Raw genomic sequence first — 19,289 nt, 5'->3', positions numbered from 1 at the left:
GTACCCCGACCTCAAGTCAATCTTAGAGAATACCCTAGCACCCTACAACTGGTCAAATAGATCATCAATACGTGGCAACGGGTACTTGTTCTTAATATTGACTTTCTTCAATTGGCGATAATCAATACACATCCGCATTGTTCCATCCTTATTTTTCACAAATAATACTGGTGCACCCCAAGGCGATACACTCGGTCTGACAAACCCTTTGGCTAGTAACTCTTCAAGCTGTTCTTTCAATTCTTTCGGAGCCATGTGATACAGCGGGATAGATATAGACTGGGTATCTAAAGCCAAGTCAATACAGAAATCAATATCACGATTAGGTGGCATACCTGGAAGATCTGACGGGAATACATCGGGGAACTCCCGAACTACAGGCATTGAATCAATAGTAGGAGTCTCTGCAGTAGTATCCCGAACATAGGCTAGATAAGCTAAAAAACCCTTCTCAACCATGTGTTAAGCCTTTATAAAAGAAATAACTCGATTAAATGAACTAACAGGAGAACCTTTCCACTCCAGCTTAGGCAATGCTGGAATAGCCAAGGTAACAGTCTTGGCATGACAATCAAGAATAGCATGATATGGAGATAACCAGTCCATACCCAGAATAATTTCAAAATCGATCATCTCTAGCAAAAAGAGATCTGCTCTAGTTTCATAACTACAGAATGTAATAATACAGGACTGGTAGATCCGGTTCACAACAATAGAATCTCCCACATGAGTGGACACATAAACAGGAGTACTCAAGGACTCACGAGAAACGCCCAAGAATGGAGCAAATAGAGATGACACATATGAATACGTAGATGTTGGATCAAATAATACTGAGGCATCTTTGCCACAAACAGAAATAATACCTGTAATCATGGCATCTGAGGCCTCTGCATCTGGTCTAGCCGGAAAAGCATAGAACCGAGCTGGAGCGCCAACTGTCTGGCCTCCTCCTGGCTAACCTCCACTTCTAGGACGGCCCCTACCCACCTGTCCTCCGCCTCTCGGTGGTCGGACTACTGGTGGAGCAACTGGTCCGGTAAGCATAGGCTGCTGACCCTGCTGTACTGGTCTACCTCAAAGCCTAGGGCAAAACTTTCGCATGTGACTGGGATCCCCGCACTCGTAATAACTCTTCGGTGCGATGGGTTGTTGACTAAGTGTCTGGCCCTGTTGACCGGAATACCCATGGAAAGAACCCTGAATAGCTGGTGGGCGATAAGAACTCTTTGGGATAACACTGAGATAAGGTCGCACTGGAGCACCTCGAGGAGGTGGTGGTGCTGGATATGGGGGTCTGCTGGACTGTCCCCTCACGAACTGACCTTTACCCCCGGATAGAGCACCTCTGAGCTCTCCAGAGTACCTGAACCGTTTATCTATCATAATCTTCTCTCGGCTCCGCTGACGTACACCCTCAATCCTCCGGGCTATCTCCACAACTCACTCATAAGAAGTACCCATCTCAACCTCTCGAGCCATAGTGGCCTGAATACCAGTATGTAAACCGACTACAAACCTTTGCATTCTCTCCGCCTTAGTAGGGAGTATCATTAGTGTATGGCGAGATAATTCAGAAAACCTCGCCTCATAATCAGTCACTGACATTAGACCCTGCTGGAGCTGCTCAAACTGAAACCGCAACTCTTCCCTCTAGGAGGGTGGAATATGCATGTCCAAGAAGATATGGGTGAACCTGTCCCAAGTCATGGGAGGAGAATCTGCTGGTCTGCCAAGAGCATAAGACTGTCACCATCTACGGGCTCTACCCTCTAGCTGAAAAGTAGCGAAATCAACACCATGAGATTCCAATATCCTCATGTTGTACAGTCTATCCTTGCAACGATCAATGAAATCCTGTGGATCCTCATGTCGCTCACCTCCGAAGATAGGAGGATGTAGTCTAGTCCATCTGTCCAATAGTTTCTGAGGATCGACGGCTACAGCTGGCCTGGGCTCAGGTGTAGCTACAGCCACTAGCTGGACTCCACCCAAGGGTAGTGCACCCTGGGTCTGATATACAGCAGCTGCCTGTCCATGAGCCTACGCGGTAGGGGTCTGTGCTCCCCTGCCAGCCTGAGATGTGTCTTGGTCTACCGAAAATAAACCGGCCTGAGTCATATTGTCCATGAATTGCAGCATACGACCCATGACATCCTGAAATTCCGGTGCAGATGTGAAGTCCACCGAAGCTGGCTCTGCCACATGCACCTCACCCTGCTCCTCAATAATGGGATTCTCTGCTGGATCCACTGGCGGCATAACCGAAATAGTCGTGGGACGTTCTCGCCCTCTACCACGGGCAGGAGCCCTCCCTCAACTTCTAGCAACTGGGGGAGTAGCTCCTCCCTGGTCTGGAATCTCATTAGAGCGTGTTCTCACCATCTGTGAGAGAATATGAGAAGGATATTTAGTACTACATCAATTGCAGGATGGAATATGAAGAAAGTTAGTTTCCTAACACCATATAGACTTTCGAAGATAAGTACAGACGTCTCCGTACCGATCCGCAAGACTCTATTAGGTCTGCTCATAACTTGTGAGACCTACATGAACCTAGTGCTCTGATACCATGTTGTCACGACCCAGTTTCACATGTAGGTCGTGATGGAACCCAACACTATAGCTAGGCAAGCCAACTAATAAATAAAACATACATTGATAAAAATTAAAACCAAGAAAATATAAACACAAACTCTACCAATGTGTGTGCCAAGACCTGGTGTCACAAGTGAATGAGCATCTAGCAGATTATACAAAACTCCAAATACTGTCTGAAATGAAATAGATAGAATGTAAATATAAGAAGAGACACTGGTAGCTACAGAACGGCAGCTCACCACTATGCCTCGGGATGACGTGGGTATGTGATGATAGATCCTCCACTAGTACCTGTCTCAGGTCCTGCACAAAAAAAGTGCCGCAAGTGTAGTATGAGTACGTAAACAACGTGTACCCAGTAAGTATCAAGCCTAATCTCGAAGTGGTAGAGACGAGATGGCCGACTTTGACACTCACTAAGGGTCAATAATAATAACTGAAATAAAACTAGGATATTTAAATCAGCATGATTTACAGAATTTACAATAATCTATTTAATCAGCAGAAATAATCATATTTCCTTCAAATGTAACAATTCTCAATATATTAATTAAATTCCCTCAATTCAAATAATTTCCACTTTATCAAGTAAACCTCATTCATAGGAGTAACAATTAATTCCTTAACAAGCAAGAATAATAATTCATTAAATTCCAAAGATTTTCCAATTTATTAATTAGCTTCATAAGCTGAAATAAATTATTAAAGTATCGTATAATTATATTTATTAAGCGCGATTTCTGCCGAGGACGTACGACCTGATCCAGAGTGTCATGTACACTGCCGAGGGACGTGCGACGCGATCCATAGATGCATCTTCCTGCGGAGGCGTTCGGCCCGCTTCACAAGAAAGGAAGACATTTTCTTATGTGCCTCCGGAAGGAGAGTATGTTTATTATAAGATAAATTTGGGAGGAGAATAATTTCTTTTAACAATTAATTGATTTAAACAAAAATTAAGCATATGAGATTTCCATCCTTTAATATCTTTATCTAACAATTCACAATATATTCATATATATCAATTAATATTAATTAATCAAAGAATACAATTTACACAAGTAAGGCAAGCTTTGAGTCCTAAACTAACCGGACTTTAGCAGTAATAGTAGCTACACACGGACTCTCGTCACCTCATGCGTACGTAGCCCCCACAATTTAGCAACAATTGTTTAATCTTAATCACCTATGAGGTAATTTCCCCCTCACAAGATTAGACAAGAGACTTACCTCGTCTTGCTCCAATTTAATCCACTATAAGGCCTTTTCCACGATTATCCAACTCCGTCTGGCTCGAATCTAGCCAAAATAATTCGATACAATCACTAAATATTATAGGAATCAATTCTATAAGAAAATACTACATTTTAAAGAAAAGATCCCGAAATTAATTAAAAATTCGTTCGCGGGGCCCACATCTCAAAATCTGTTGAAAGTTATGAAATGTGATAACCCATTCAATTACGAGTCCAACGATACCAGTTTCACTCAAATCCGACTCCGAATCGATACCGAAATCTCAAAAATTCGTTTCTATGAGATTTCTAAAAATTTCCCAAATTTAAATCTCTAAACACTAATTTATGGTGAAAACAATGATATACTTGTATATATAGACCAAATCCGAGTTGGAATCACTTACCCCAAATGTCTTTCCTTGAAAATCTGTCAAAAGTCGCCTCTGTTCAAGCTAAAGTTTGTCAAAAATGGCAAATGTTGAATGCCACTATTTTTATAACTTACAGATCTGTCCAATTCGATCTTGGGAGCTCGATATGTCCAGTTCAATCTTGGGAGCTCGATTTGTCAGGGATCTCGATTTTGTCAGGGACCGCAATCTGTCAGGGACCTCGATTTTTGTCAAGGACCTCAATTTTATCAGGGACTTCGATTTTGTCATGGAGCTCGATTTTGTCAGAGAGCTCGATTTTGACAGGGAGCTCGATTTTGTGAGGGAGCTCGATTTTGACAGGGAGCTCGATTTTGACAGGCAGCCCGATTTTGACAGCATTTCCAGCAGAAATATTGCAGCAGCTTTTGCAGCAGCTAAGTCCCACTTTTGATCCGTTAACCATCCGAAACTCACCCGAGGCCCTCGAGACCTCAACCCAAAATACCAACAAGTCCTAAAACATCATACAAACTTATTTGAAACCTCAAATCATATCAAACAACGCTAAAATCACGAATCATGCTCCAATTCAAGCTTAATGAAACTTAGAATTTCCAACTTCTACATTCGATGTCGAAACCTATCAAATCAAGTCCGATTGACCTCAAATTTTGCACCCAAATCATAAATGACATAACGGAGGTGTGAAAATTTTCAGAACTGGATTCCGACCCCGATATCAAAAAGTCAACTCATCGGTCAAACTTCCAAACTTAATTTTGTTTTTAGCCATTTCATGCCTAATTTAACTACGGACTTCCAAATAAAATTCTGAACACGCTCCTAAGTTCAAAATCACCATACGGAGCTGTTGGAATCATCAAAATTCTATTCCGGGGTCGTTTTCAGATAATTAGACATCCGGTCACTATTCGAACTTAAACATTTTAATTTTTTTTCAAAATTCCATATCTCGGGATAGGGACTTCGGAATTTGATTCCGGGCATACGCCCAAGTCCCAAATCACGATACGGACCTACCAGAACTGTCAAAACACTAATCCGAGTCAGTCTACTCAAAATGTTGACCAAAGTCAACTCAATTGAGTTTTAAAGCTCTAATCCACATTTTAAATCTATTTTTTACATAAAGACTTTCCATGAAATTTTACGGATTGCGCACGCAAGTCGAGGAATGATAAATAGTACATTTCGAGGTCTTAGAATACATAATTAATTATTAAATTTAAAGATGACATTTTGGGTCATCACAGAGCGTATACTGAAAATTATTTGGAGGTCCGTAGTGGAATTAAGCTTGAAATGCCGAAAGTTGAATTTTTGGGAAGTTTGACCGGAGAGTTGACTTTTGATCAAACGACCTCGGAATAGAATTTCGAGGATGGAAATAGCTTCGTATGATGATTTCGAACTTCGATGTATGTTCGAATTTGGATTTGGAAATCCGTAGGACAATTCGACACATTTTGGCGAAAGTTGGAAAATATAAGATTTTGGAAAAGTTCGACCGAAGGGTGAATTTTTGATAACGAGGGCATATTTTGATTCCGGAAATGGGAATAGCTCCATTAAGTCAATTATGACTTGTGTGCAAAATTTGAAGTCATTCCGGATTGATTTGATACGTTTCGGCGCAAAATATAGAAGTTGGAAGATTTGAAAACTTATAATTCAATTCGATGCGCGATTTGTAATTTCGGCATTTTTTGACATGGTTTGAAGCCTCGACTAAGTTCATATTGTATTTTGGGACGTGTTGGTATATTTGGTTGAGGTTCCGAAGGTTAACGGATCAATTTGGACATGAAGATAAGCTGATGGAATTTTCTAGGCAGCAACATGAACAGTGATTCGCAGAAGCGTGAACTGTGATTCGCATATGTGTGAACAGTACCGCAGGTGCGTGAACAGTAACTGCAGATGCGAATCTGGGCAGAATGTTAAGGACCAAAAATTTGTCATTTTGCCATTTTCGTTTTTGGATTTTTGGAGCTCGGATTTGGGCGATTATGGAGGGATTTTTCACAAGCTTGGTTAGGGTAAGTGTTCTATATCCTAAAGTGTTTATATTTCATGAATCCATGATTATATTCATCATTTAATTCGGATTTAAATGGAAGAAATCAAGAGTTTTGTAAAATCTTCTAAAAATTAAAATTTAAGATTTGGAGGTCGAGTTGTTATCGGAATTTGATAAAATTGGTATGGTTGAACTCGTATCGGAATGGGTGTTTGGATTTAATAAAAATTATGTCGGGTTTCGAGGGGTGGGCCCCTCGTTGACTTTTGATGACTTTTTGGAATAAATCTTTTAGTCGACGTATTATTATCTGGAATTATTTCTGATGATTTCTAATGAAGTTATACAATTAATTTGGTTAGATTTGAGCGGTCCGAAGGTTAATTCAAGCAAGAAGACGATTTTAGAATATCGGCAAAACTTCAAAAAGGTAAATGTCTTGCTTAACCTCGAGTGGGAGAATTTCCTCTTAGGCATTGAGTCTTATGTGTAATTTGTGTAATTGAAAATCATGTACGCGAGGTGACGAGTACGTACTTGGTTTATATGTGCAAATTTTATTGAGTTAAAGTCTTGAACATATTGTGTAGTAAATTGGATAATTGTTGGCATATATTTAATCATCTATTTGTCGTACCTAAATCCTTGTTGTTGAATCTGTTGTTATATGACAATTTGATGTGTTTGTTATTTGATTATTTATGAAATTCTGTGAATTTGCTGGTTTGATAATTATTGGAATTTAATTTTATTTTGGATTCTTTCCTCTGCAATTAATTAATTAAATGAGCTTAAGAAGAGGTGATTATATAATTTTTGAAAAAATTAGAGGTAATGAAGGCTTTGCTTTATGTTGATTAATTTATAACTCTATTAATTGTTTTCGGGTGTTATATCTATTGTGTGGAGCCTTGGGCTATTTGTTGTGAAATTAATTGATTTTGTTATATCTTTGGAATTTGGTTGTGGCCATTGGGCAAAATGCGTTATGAATTGATTTTTTTCATGTTGCCGTGATCATTTCCCATGTAAATTGTTGTATTATGTGAGCTATTATTTTGAGAAATTGTTGTGTTATGTGAGTTGTTGTTTTGGGGAGATAAGGGTGGCATTTCACCATTGATTATGTGGGTATAAGGGTGGCATTTCACTTTTGTTGTGTTTGTTGGAATATTGTCTGGGTGTAGCGATAAGGGTGGCTATTGATATTTTCTAGGCAGAGCGATAAGGGTGGCTATATGAGCGATAAGGGCGACAATAAGAGTGATAAGGGTGGCTATTGTTAGGGATGATATGTGATGATGTGGGATTGTGGTGTTGATAATTTTCAAGTGATGTTGTGATTTTCTTGTGTTTATTTTTATACCTTGTGCAATTTGTCTTGTTGTTGGTAAATTGATAGCAATCTGATTTATGTTGAACTTGAGAGCCTGTGGCCATTACCAGGCGGATTATAAAATTAAATGTGGGCACGAGATGCCGTGAGTAAATAATAAGGATATTTGGCACGTGAATTATCCGTGCAGTTATGATATGAAATGTGGGCACGAGGTGCTATGATGAAATGATAATGATAATTGACACGTGAATTGTCCATGAAGTTATGATATGAAATGAGGGCACGAGGTGCCAGGGAAATATGATGATTTAATTATGGGCACGATGTATCGTGAAAATATGAAAATGGGCTGAGACCCGTGTTTATGAAAAATATAAAAATGGGTGAGACCCGTATTTGTTTTATGATTATGAAATGAGGTATCACATGGTGACTTTTTAATTGAAATAATTATATTCAAAATATTTATTTGGAAGGATTTTTATTCAAAATGAATTATATGAAAGAATTGTATTTGAAAGATTTTTATTTGAGAAAATTATATTTGAAAAGATTTATTGAAAGAATTATATTTGAAAAGTAATTATTTGAGAAAATTATATCTGAAGGAGAGTTATCTGGAGAAATTATATGTGAAAGACATTTATTTAAATAGCTTGATGTAATTGGGTGTAATTGAATTTATTAATTGTTGAGTGATATTAATGATATTCTTGCTGTATGTTGTGCATATCACTGGTTGTTTTATCCATCCCTTATTGTTATTGTTTCCTATTATTCTGTATATTATATTGCACAGGTTATTAGACTAGTGAGTGTCTTGACTGTACCTCGTCTCTACTCCACTAAGGTTACTCTTGATACTTACTGGGTACCGACTGTGGTGTACTCATACTATACTTCTGCACATTTTTGTGCAGAGTCAGGTATTGGAGATATCGGACTTGAGCAGAGTTAAAGCAGGATCGTAAGGATTCAAGGTAGAGCTGTTTGGTCGTCAGAGTCACTTGGAGTCTTTTCATTTCATTGTACTATTAATTTGTAATCAAACAATATTGTATATTCAGTCCTCCTGATCATTCCATGTATTCAGTTAGAGTTCGTGACTCAATACTACCAGTTTTGGGAGGTTGTATATTCATATTTATTCCGCTATTAGTTTTAGTTACTTATTCAATTAAAAAAAATGGCTTCAAAATGTAATTGAAATCGGCTTACCTACTCTTAAAGACTAGGTGCCATCATGACGCCTGTGGTGGGATTTTGGATCATGACAAGTTGGTATCAGAGCTCTAGGTTCATAGGTTCTACGAGTCACGAATGAGTCTTGCAGATCGGTACGGAGACGTCTGTACTTATCTTCGAGAGGCTACAAGACTGTTAGGAAATTTCCATTTCTTTCATTCTTGTCGTGCGGAATTTGCTGAATTTGGAATTTGAGTCTTTGTATCTTTATTCTCTCACAGATGGTGAGGACACGTGCTACCAGGTCAGCTGAATAGGCATCCGCACATACTGCTAGGGCTGCAAGAGGTCGGGGCCGGGGCCGGGGCCGAGGTAGAGGTCGAGGAAGGGCACATGCTGCGACTAGAGCACCTGACAGAACAACAGTTGAGGAGCCACTAGTAGCTCCAGTTGGGGGACAGGTACCGAAAGCACATGTTGTTATCCCCAGACTTCAGGAGACTTTAGCACAGTTCCTGAGTATGTTTGGTACATTAACTTAAGCGGGATTGATTTCTGTAGCACCAAATATTCCACAGATTTGGGGAGTAACTCCAACTCTAACCACAACTTTAGAGCAGCAGGTTCATGTTGGTCAGGTTCCGAGTGTAGCACCGGTACAACCTGTTATTCCGGTTCGGCCTGAGGTCAGGCCTGAGGCATCAGAAGAAGAACAAAAGAGACTTGAAAGGTTTAAGAGGTATAGTCCACCTACTTTCAGTGGCATAACTACAGAGGATGCCCAAGAATTTCTAGAAATATATCACTGTATTCTCCGCACCATGGGTATTGTGGAGGTGAAAGGAGTTGCCTTTACTACATTTCAATTGTCAGGCGTAACGTATTGGTGGTGGCAAAGCTATGTAGAAGGTAGACTAGCCGATGCAACACCACAACTTGGGCTCAATTTTCGGAAATGTTCTTGAAAGAGTTTTGTAACAACACGGCCGGTCGTTTTGAAAGTAATTACCCCGATCCCCTATTAACTACTTTCCCGAAATAATTTTCTTCTATTGTGACTTGCCGGGATGATTGTTTTGAGTTTCGGAGTGTTTTGGGACACTTAGTCCCTAAATGAGAGCTTAAGCCTTAGGATTTGGACAATAGTCAGAACTGTGTGAAGAAGACTCCGGAATGGAATTCCATCGGTTCCGTTAGCTCCGTTAGGTGATTTTGGGTTTAGAAGCGTATTCGGATTGTGTTTTGGAGGTTCGTAGCTCATTTAGGCTTGAAATGGCGAAATTCAATTTTTTTGAGTTTTGGGCCGGTAGTGGAATTTTTGAAATCAGGGTCGTTTTCCAATTCTGAAAGTTGGAGTAGGTCCATAATGTTGATTAAGAGTTTTGCGCAAAATTTGAAGTCAATCAGACGTGATTTGATAGGTTTTGACATCAGTTGTAGAATATTGAAGTTTCAAGTTCTTTAAGTATGAATTGGAGGGTGATTCGTGATTTTAGCGTTGTTTGATGGGATTTGAGAGCTCGACTAAGTTCGTATGGTATTTTAGGATTGGTTGGTATATTTGGTCGAGGTCCCGGGGGACTCGGGTGTGTTTCAGATGCTTAACGGGTGAAAGCTTGGACTTAGAGGAATTTCTGATTTTTGCTGGTTCTGGTGTTTTCGCACATGCGGTGGGGAGTCCGCAGGTGCGGCCTCGCAGAAGCGAGACTTGTAGGCGCAGATGCTATAAAGTCGAGAGTTGGCCCGGGGATGCAGGTGCGAGGAAGTTCCACATCTGCGATGCCCGCAAATGCGCAAGGCTGTTCGCAAATGTGCAAGATGCGCAGAAGCTGAAGGGATGTCCGCAGGCGCGCGTGCGCACGCAGGTGCGGCCCTTTCGTCGTAGGTGCTAAGGAAAAGGGGGTAAGTGAGTTGCGCAGATGCGCACATTTTCCACACAAGCGCACCCACAGGTGCGGAAATACCTGGGCAGTGATTAAAACCGAAGGGCTTCGCGATTTTTATCATTTTTGGCTTTACAAACTCGGGTTAGGGCGAGTTTTGAGAGAATTTTCGAGGCATTTCTTGAGGTAAGTTCCTTGTGCTTATTTTGGTAAATAATCTTGCCTTGCCATGTGTTTTCCCACGTAGTTAATGTGTATTTAAGGTGGAAATTGGAAGTTGGAGGCTAGGGATTTGGAAGTTTGAATTGTGGATTGGAGGACCATTTGGTGTCGGATTTTAGTAAATTTGATATGGTTAGACTCATGAGTGAATAAGGTTTCTAGTTTCGTGAATTTTGTCAGGTTTCGAGACGTGGGCCCTGGGGGCCGGGTTTGAGCCAATTTCAGGTTTTGGCCTAATTTTGTAGTTTTTCTTGTGGGATTCATTCCATTAGCGCGTATTGATGGTATTGTACTGTTTTGAATAGATTCGGGCCATTTGGAGTCGGATACCCGTGGCAAGAACATGATATCAAGTTGATTTGAGCGGTTCGAGGTAAGTGGCTTGTCTAACCTTGTGTTGGGGACTTCCCCCTTAGTATATCTTGATATTATTTGGTGTGTGGGCACCGTGTACGTGAGGTGACGAGTACGTACACGGGATATTATTGCAAAATCCTATTTAAACTTTTAAATCATAAATTGTTTTTCTTAGTAAGTTGTACTAATATGTTTAATTGTGTAGTTTAGACTAGAAAAGCATGCTTACTTGTTTAAACTGCCTAATTGACATTCTGTGCGTCATGTTTAGCTAAGTCCTTATTTGCCTTATCTGTGTCCAGTATAAACTGTATAACTCGATGTCATACCTGTCATTGCATCTTGCGTTGCATATTTACTTTAGGACTACAGATGTATTCCGGGAGATCCCCTATACTGCATATTTACTTGGGACTATGAACATATTCTAGGAGATCCCCCAGCACTGCATATTTACTTTGGGGCTATGGACGTATTCCGGTAGATCCCCCCTGTACTGCATATTTACTTTGGGACTACGGACGTATTTCAGGAGATCCCCCAACACTGCATATTTACTTTGGGGACTATGGATGTATTCCGGGAGATCCCCCTGTACTGCATATTCATTTGAATCTACGGGACGATATCCCGAGAGATTTCCCACTGTGCTTACCTTGTTTTTAGCCGAGGGCTCCCTTAACTGTTAAATTTTCGAGATTTTCTTTAACTGTGTTACCGTAAATTCTACTTATATCTTTTACTATTTAATTTATTATATTTACTCCGGTAGGGCCTTGACCTGAGCTCGTCACTACTTGACCGAGGTTAGGTTTGACACTTACTGGGTACTATTGTGGTGTACTCATGCCCTTCCCTGCACATGTTTTCATGTGCATATCCAGGTACGAGCTATCAGCCTTGGGGTTAATACGTACTGCTGATTCTAGGAGACTTCAAGGTACTTCTGCTTGAGTCCGCAGATCTTCGGAGTCCCCTTCTACTCCCTCGCCTAGATACTTTCTTTATTATCCTCAAACTTTTGTATAGAGCTACATAGATTATAGCAGCTTGTGACTTAGTGATATTCCAGGTCTTAGGAAAACCATTTTGTATATTCCGAGTGGTGCTACTCTTGGCTATTTATAATATGTTGTTTATCTTTAAAATATTGTGTTTTCTTTATATTTTTCGCATTATTAGGCTTACCTAGTCGTAAAGACTAGGTGCCATCATGACCCCTTACGGGGGAATAATTTGGGTCGTGACAAGTTTGTTCCCCAGACTCTCCGAGATGTGTGGCGCACAAAGTTTGAACGGTTGCGTCAGGGCACTATGGCAGTGTCAGAATATGCTATTAGGTTCAGTGAGTTAGCCCGTCATGCACCTATCTTAGTTCCTACAATCAGAGAACGAGTTTGCAGATTCATTGAGGGGCTCGATTATGATATTAAAATATGCATGGATCGAGAATTGCAAACTGATACTCCATTTCAACAAGTAGTGGAGATTGCAAGAAAGATTGAGGGTGTTTTAGGCGAGGAAAGAGAGTCTAAGGAGGCCAAAAGGTCTCGAAGATCTGGAGGGTTCAGTGGATTTTACTCTTTAGCTAGGAGCCATTATATAGGAGGCTCGAGCAGTCGGTCAGCTCAGTCCGCACATCAGATTACTCGGGGTGCTCCAATTTACAGTGCACCACCGACACGAGATTCTTATAGTGGTTATTCCAGTTATCCGGCACAGACTGAGTACGAGCAACCGCGACCTCAGAGGGGTTGTTATGAGTGTGGTGATACTAGGAATATCATGAGAGATTGTCCCAGACTTGGGAGGGGTGGATTTCATCAGAACACTCCAGCTACAAGCTTTATTCCAGTTGATACTCCACATGCACAGTCAGGTAGAGGTGGAGGACATGCGGGTAGTGGGCACCTAAGAGGTGGAGTCCCAACCCGTTTATTTAATTACTATGATTTGGATGAGGCAAATACACCAGATGGTGTCGTTACAGGTACACTCCTGATTTTTATTATAAAAGGATATTTTCATTAATTTGATTCGGTTCTGAATATTGAAGTGAGTCTTCCTATTATGCTCCACTTATGGGTGAGCTTCGTAAATTTGTGACCAACTATATATGTTTATCCCTATTGGGAGATTTAAAGATGTGAGCCTGTGTTTGTCATTTATTTTTGTACACCATTGAGGGCTATAAGTCCAAAAGTAATTTTTTATTATTCATTACTGTGGGTTTAATGTGTTTCAGAATAATTGATTCCAATTTTATGAATTATACGCCCTACCGGTATGAGGGTTCATTATGTGTTGTGAAAACTGTTTATGAAATATATTGAAAAGAAGAAAGAAAGAAAATTGAAATTTCAGTTGGCACAATGTGCAAAATACTTGTGATTCAGAGTTGAGGACGAGATCCTCGCATTTTATATATGATGTGAAATATTTAAACCTGGCTACAAGTCGCGATGCAAGTTATATAAGGACGAGATCCTTGTCGTGAAATATTTATGAGTTTAAAATTATCCCTTTGTGAAATTAATTTGTACAATAATATTAATAGGGAGTCATGCTTGTTAGGCTTATTTGATAATTCTTGTATATTTTTCTGTTCATATTCAGCCATTTTCATGCTGTAAACATTAAGTTTTAGCCTATGAGGTGAGTGCCCAGGTGGCGTTAAATGTGACTCATTAATCCGAGTAAATAATCCTGAGGTCTTCATGCCTCACATTCTATTGTTAGTGTTGTGAAAATTTGAAATATGGTGGTGGTTAATATGAGATTAATTGATAATGCTGAAATACATTATGAACGACTTTTAAGACCAGATATGTGGTGATGAGCATACATATGACGTACTTCATATCTTGATATCATTACGATAATGCAGTGCTTGTAATGCTGAGATTAGTATTATTGTTATATACATTGTGGTATTTTGTTGGGTTGTGGATGTATTGTTAGGAGTTGTTTTGGTGTTACTCTGGTAGGTGGATAAGCCCAATTATAGGAGAGACTCTGCCGAAATTCCTGAAAAATTTGGGAGTTAGTAAAATTTGGAGGATTGGGATTTGAAAAGGAAGAGATAAATATGTTATGTGTTTGAGGGCGGATGATCCTAAGCGGGAAGAATGTAGCACCCCAGAGAAAGTTTTGAAGTACTTCAACACTATCAAGAAAATTAATGTGTGCGTAGGCACGAGTTTCTATAGCCAGCTGAGACTAATACCGTGTGTTGTTGTGAAAAATCAAACCTTTTGAAATGTTTGGAGTGTAAGGAATTGATCTTAAAGTTTACAAATATGGATAAAATAAATAAACTCAAAAGAGATGATGTTGTCAGGCTTATCTCAAATGTGGTAGCGTGGAATCAACCGTGAGTATATGTGTAAAAGTAAAATCATCCATTTGGTAACCTCAGAACAATTCTTAGAACGTTCGAGGGCGAATGTTTGTTTAAGAGGTGGAGAATGTAACGACCCGAGTTGTCGTTTTAAGAATTTATGCTTCGTTCAATGACTTAAGGTCTCGAGCAGTTTCACAATATGTATTATGACCCGCGGGTGTGGTCGAGTTTGATTTACTAAAGATTCAGAATTAAATTAAAAGAACAATCCTTAGTTTGAAGCTTAAATGGAAAGAGTTGACCGGAGAGTTGACTTTTGAGAAAACAACTCCGGAATGGAATTTTAATGATGTCAATAGCTCCGTATGGTGATTTTGGACTTAGGAGCGTGTACTGAAAATTATTTGGAGGTCTGTAGTGGAATTAAGCTTGAAATGCCGAAAGTAAATTTTTGGGAAGTTTGACCGGAGAGTTGACTTTTGAGCAAACGACCCCGGAATAGAATTTCGAGAATGGAAATAGCTTCGTATGATGATTTCGGACTTAGACGTATGTTCGTATTGATTTGGAAGTCCGCAGGACAATTCGACACATTTTGGCGAAAGTTGGAAAATATAAGATTTTGGAAAACTCCGACCGAAGGGTGAATTTTTGATAATGAGGGTGGATTTCGATTCCGGAAATGGGAATAGCTCCATTAAGTCAATTATGACTTGTGTGAAAAATTTGAAGTCATTCCGGATTGATTTGATACGTTTCGGCGCAAAATATAAAAGTTAAAAGATTTGAAACGATTCATAATTTCGGCGTTGTTTGACATGGTGTGAAGCCTTGACTAAGTTCATATTGTATTTTGGGACGTGTTGGTATATTTGGTTGACGTTCTGAGGGCCTCGGGTTGATTTCGGAAGGTTAACAGATCAATTTGGACATGAAGATAAGCTGCTGGAACTTTCTGGGCAGCAACATGAACAGTGATTCGCAGAAGCGTGAACAGTGATTCGCAGATGTGTGAACAACAACCGTAGGTGCGAATATGGGCAGAATGTTAAGGACCAAAAATTGGTCATTTTGCCATTTTCGTTTTTGGATTTTTGGAGCCCGGATTTGGGCGATTATGGAGGGATTTTTCACAAGCTTGGTTGGGGTAAGTGAAAAGTGTTTATATTTCATGAATCCATGATTATATTCATCACTTAATTCGGATTTAAATTGAAGAAATCAACATTTTTGTAAAATCTTCCTAAAACAAAAATTTAAGATTTGGAGGTCGAGTTTTTATCGGAATTTGATAAAATTGGTATGGTTGAACTCGTAGCAGAATGGGTGATCGGATTTCATGAAAATTATGTCGGGTTCCAAGGGGCGAGCCCCGCTTTGACTTTTGTTGACTTTTTGGAATAAATTTTTAAGTCGACGCATTATTATCCGGAATTATTTTCGATGAATTCTAATGAAGTCGTACAATTAATTTGGTTAGATTTGAGCGGTCCAGAGGTTAATTCAAGCAAGAAGACGATTTTGGAATATCGGCAAAACTTCAAAAAGGTAAGTATCTTGCTTAACCTCGAGTGGGGGAATTTCCCCTTAGGTATTGAGTCTTATGTGTAATTTGTGTAATTGAAAATCATGTACGCGAGGTGATGAGTACGTACTTGATTTATATGTGCAAATTCTATTGAGTTAAAGTCTTGAACATATTGTGTAGTAAATTAGATAATTGTTGGCATATATTTAATCATCTATTTATCGTACCTAAATGTAACGAGTCTGTCGGTCATTTTGAGAATTCAAGTCTCGTTCAGCGGCATAAGGCCCTGCGCAACTTTGTATTATATGTATTGACTTGCGTGCGTGGTTGAATTTAGTTACCGGATGATTCAGAGTGATTTGGGACACTTAGCCCCTAAAACGGAAGATTAAGTCTTAGGATTTTGACCATAGACGGAAATGTGTGAAGACAACTCCGGAATGGAGTTGCGTCGGTTCCGTTAGCTCCGTTGGGTGACTTTGGACTTAGGAATCTGTCTAAAAAATTATTTGGAGGTCCGTAGTGGAATTATGCTTGAAATGGCGAAAGTCGAATTTTTGGAAAGTTTGACCGGGGGTTGACTTTTTGATATCGGGGTCGGAATACGATTCTGGAAATTTGAATAGCTTCGTTATGTAAATTATAACTTGTGTGCAAAATTTGAAGTCATTTCGAACTGATTTGAAGTGTTTTGGCACAAGATATATAATTTGAAAGTTCAAAGTTCATAGATTTTGATTTGAGGTGTGATTCGTCGTTTTGATGTTGCTCGAGCAGGTCCGTATTATGTTATGGGACTGGATGGTGTGATTGGATGGGGTCCCGAGGGGCTCAGGTGAGTTTTGGGGTGGTTTCAGACCATTTCTAAGCCATTTTTAGCTGCTGGTTTTTGGCTACAGCAGTGTGCTATGCGATAGCGTGGAATTGGCAGCGATCGCGAAGCACAAAATGGGGGAAAATGGCCAGTGAATCGCGATCGCAGAAGGCCTTTCGCGATCGCGTAGAGGAAAGTTCTGCTGCATTGACCCGACTTTGGAAGCTCATATCTCGCAATATATAAGGAATTTGGGGATGATCCAAAAATGAAAGTTGTAGACCTTTGTGTCTAGTTTTTAGAAATGTAAACTATTAGTAATTTGGAGGTGTGTACAAAAGGTTATGGTGGACACACTACAGGCTATCCGGGAAGAGTTTGGCAATATCTGTTGTATAGTGCTGGTTTGGAAGCTCATATCTCGATATATATAAGGAATTGGAAGATAAGAAACAAATGAAAGTAATAGCTCTTGGAATCTAGTTTTCAGAAAGTTAAACCATTTATTATTTGGAGTTTTGTACAAACAGTTATGACTATTATACTAGAGGCTGTCTGGAAGAGTTGAGAAGTTTGTTCTTCGCGATCACGATTCGTTTTCCGCAATCGCGAAGAGCAATTTTGGGGCTGAAATATTTTGTGCTTCGCGATCGCGAAGAGTAAATATCTGGGTAGTAACTATATTAGATTTCAGCCATTTTAAACATATTTGGAGCTATGGAGCTTGGATTGAAGCGATATTTGAGGCAATTTTCACCATATGGATTGGGGTAAGTGTTCTATATCCTAAAGTGATTATACTTCATAATTGTATGGTTATTTTCATCATTTATTCGGATTTAAATGGAAGAAATCAAGAGTTTTGCAAAATCTTCCAAAAACAAAAATTTAAGATTTGGAGGTTGAGTTGTTATCGAAATTTGATAAAATTGGTATGGTTGAACTCGTATCGGAATGGGTGTTCGGATTTCATGAAAATTATATCGAGTTCCGAGGGGCGAGTCCCGCGTTGACTTTTGTTGACTTTTTGGAATAATTTTTTTAGTCGATGTATTATTATCCGGAATTGTTTTTGATGAATTTTAATGGAGCTATACAATTAATTTGGATAGATTTGGGCGGTCTGGAGGTCAATTCAAGAAAGGATGCGATTTTGGAATATCGACATAATTTCAAAAAGGTAAGTATCTTGCCTAACCTCGGGTGGGGGAATTACCCCTTAGGCATTGATTCTAATGTGGAAATTGTGTGATTTGAAAGTTTTGTATGCGAGGTGATGAGTACGTACTAAGGCTTATATGTGCAAATTTTATTGGTTTAAAGTTTTAGGCATTCTCATGTATTAAATTAGATAATTGTTGGCATTAGTAAATCCTTGAATTATCACGCCTCAATCCTTATTTGTCAAGTTTGTATTTTATATAATAACTTGGAGTTATTGTCATTTGGATTTTATGTGAATTACGTGTGTTTGTTGATTTGATATTTTTCTTGGAATTAAATTCATGATGGAATCCTCATTTGTAAATATTTATTAAATAAGTTTAAATTGAGGAGTTAATATAATTATCAAGAATTTGGATTAATGAAGGCGTTTCCCTATACTGAGTATTTTTCACCTCTGTTGATTGTTTTGAGGGTTTATATACGTTGTGTGGAGCCTTGGGCTATTTGTTGAGAAATTTACTGATTCTGCTATATATTTGGAACTTGATTGTGGTAAGTGGAAAAATTGTGCTATGAATTGTTGTATTGTGTTGTGGATTAAACACTCTCATTGACGTTATTTATGCTTCCTACCTTGCTTGTTAATGATATACATGTGCTTGGTGAGGAAGAGTGTAAAGCACGAAGGGTGATGCCGTGCCATTTGAATTATATTATCATGTGAGGGAGACTGTAAAGCACGAAGGGTGATGCCGTGCCACTGAGAGTGTAAAAGCACGAAGGGTGATGCTGTGCCGTTTCATTTATATTATTGGGTGAGGATGAGAGTAAAATCACGAAGGGTGATTCCTTGTCGTTTCATTTATATTATCAGGTGAGGATGAGAGTAAAAGCACGAAGGGTGATGCCGTACAATTTTTTTAATATTATCATATACTCATGGCACAAAGGGTGTTTCCGTGCAGGAGAGGATGAGCGACATACATTATATTGTGATATCGTTTTGTTGTGTATACGTTCATGCCTTTATCTTGAGATGTTATTGTGCACCTATGTTTTCTATGTGACTTGTAGTCGTTGTTGCTTCATGTGTGCCTCTACTTTGTTCTTTTTATTGTTATTGGCACTTCTCCCACTTAGTTGGTACTGTTATATGTGTGTACGGTGAGAAAGATATAAATGCACGAAGGGTGT

The sequence above is a fragment of the Nicotiana tomentosiformis genome, chromosome 6 (genome assembly GCF_000390325.3).
Source record: "Nicotiana tomentosiformis chromosome 6, ASM39032v3, whole genome shotgun sequence".
Lineage (NCBI taxonomy): Eukaryota > Viridiplantae > Streptophyta > Magnoliopsida > Solanales > Solanaceae > Nicotiana > Nicotiana tomentosiformis.
Note: the sequence above shows the minus strand (reverse complement) of the source record.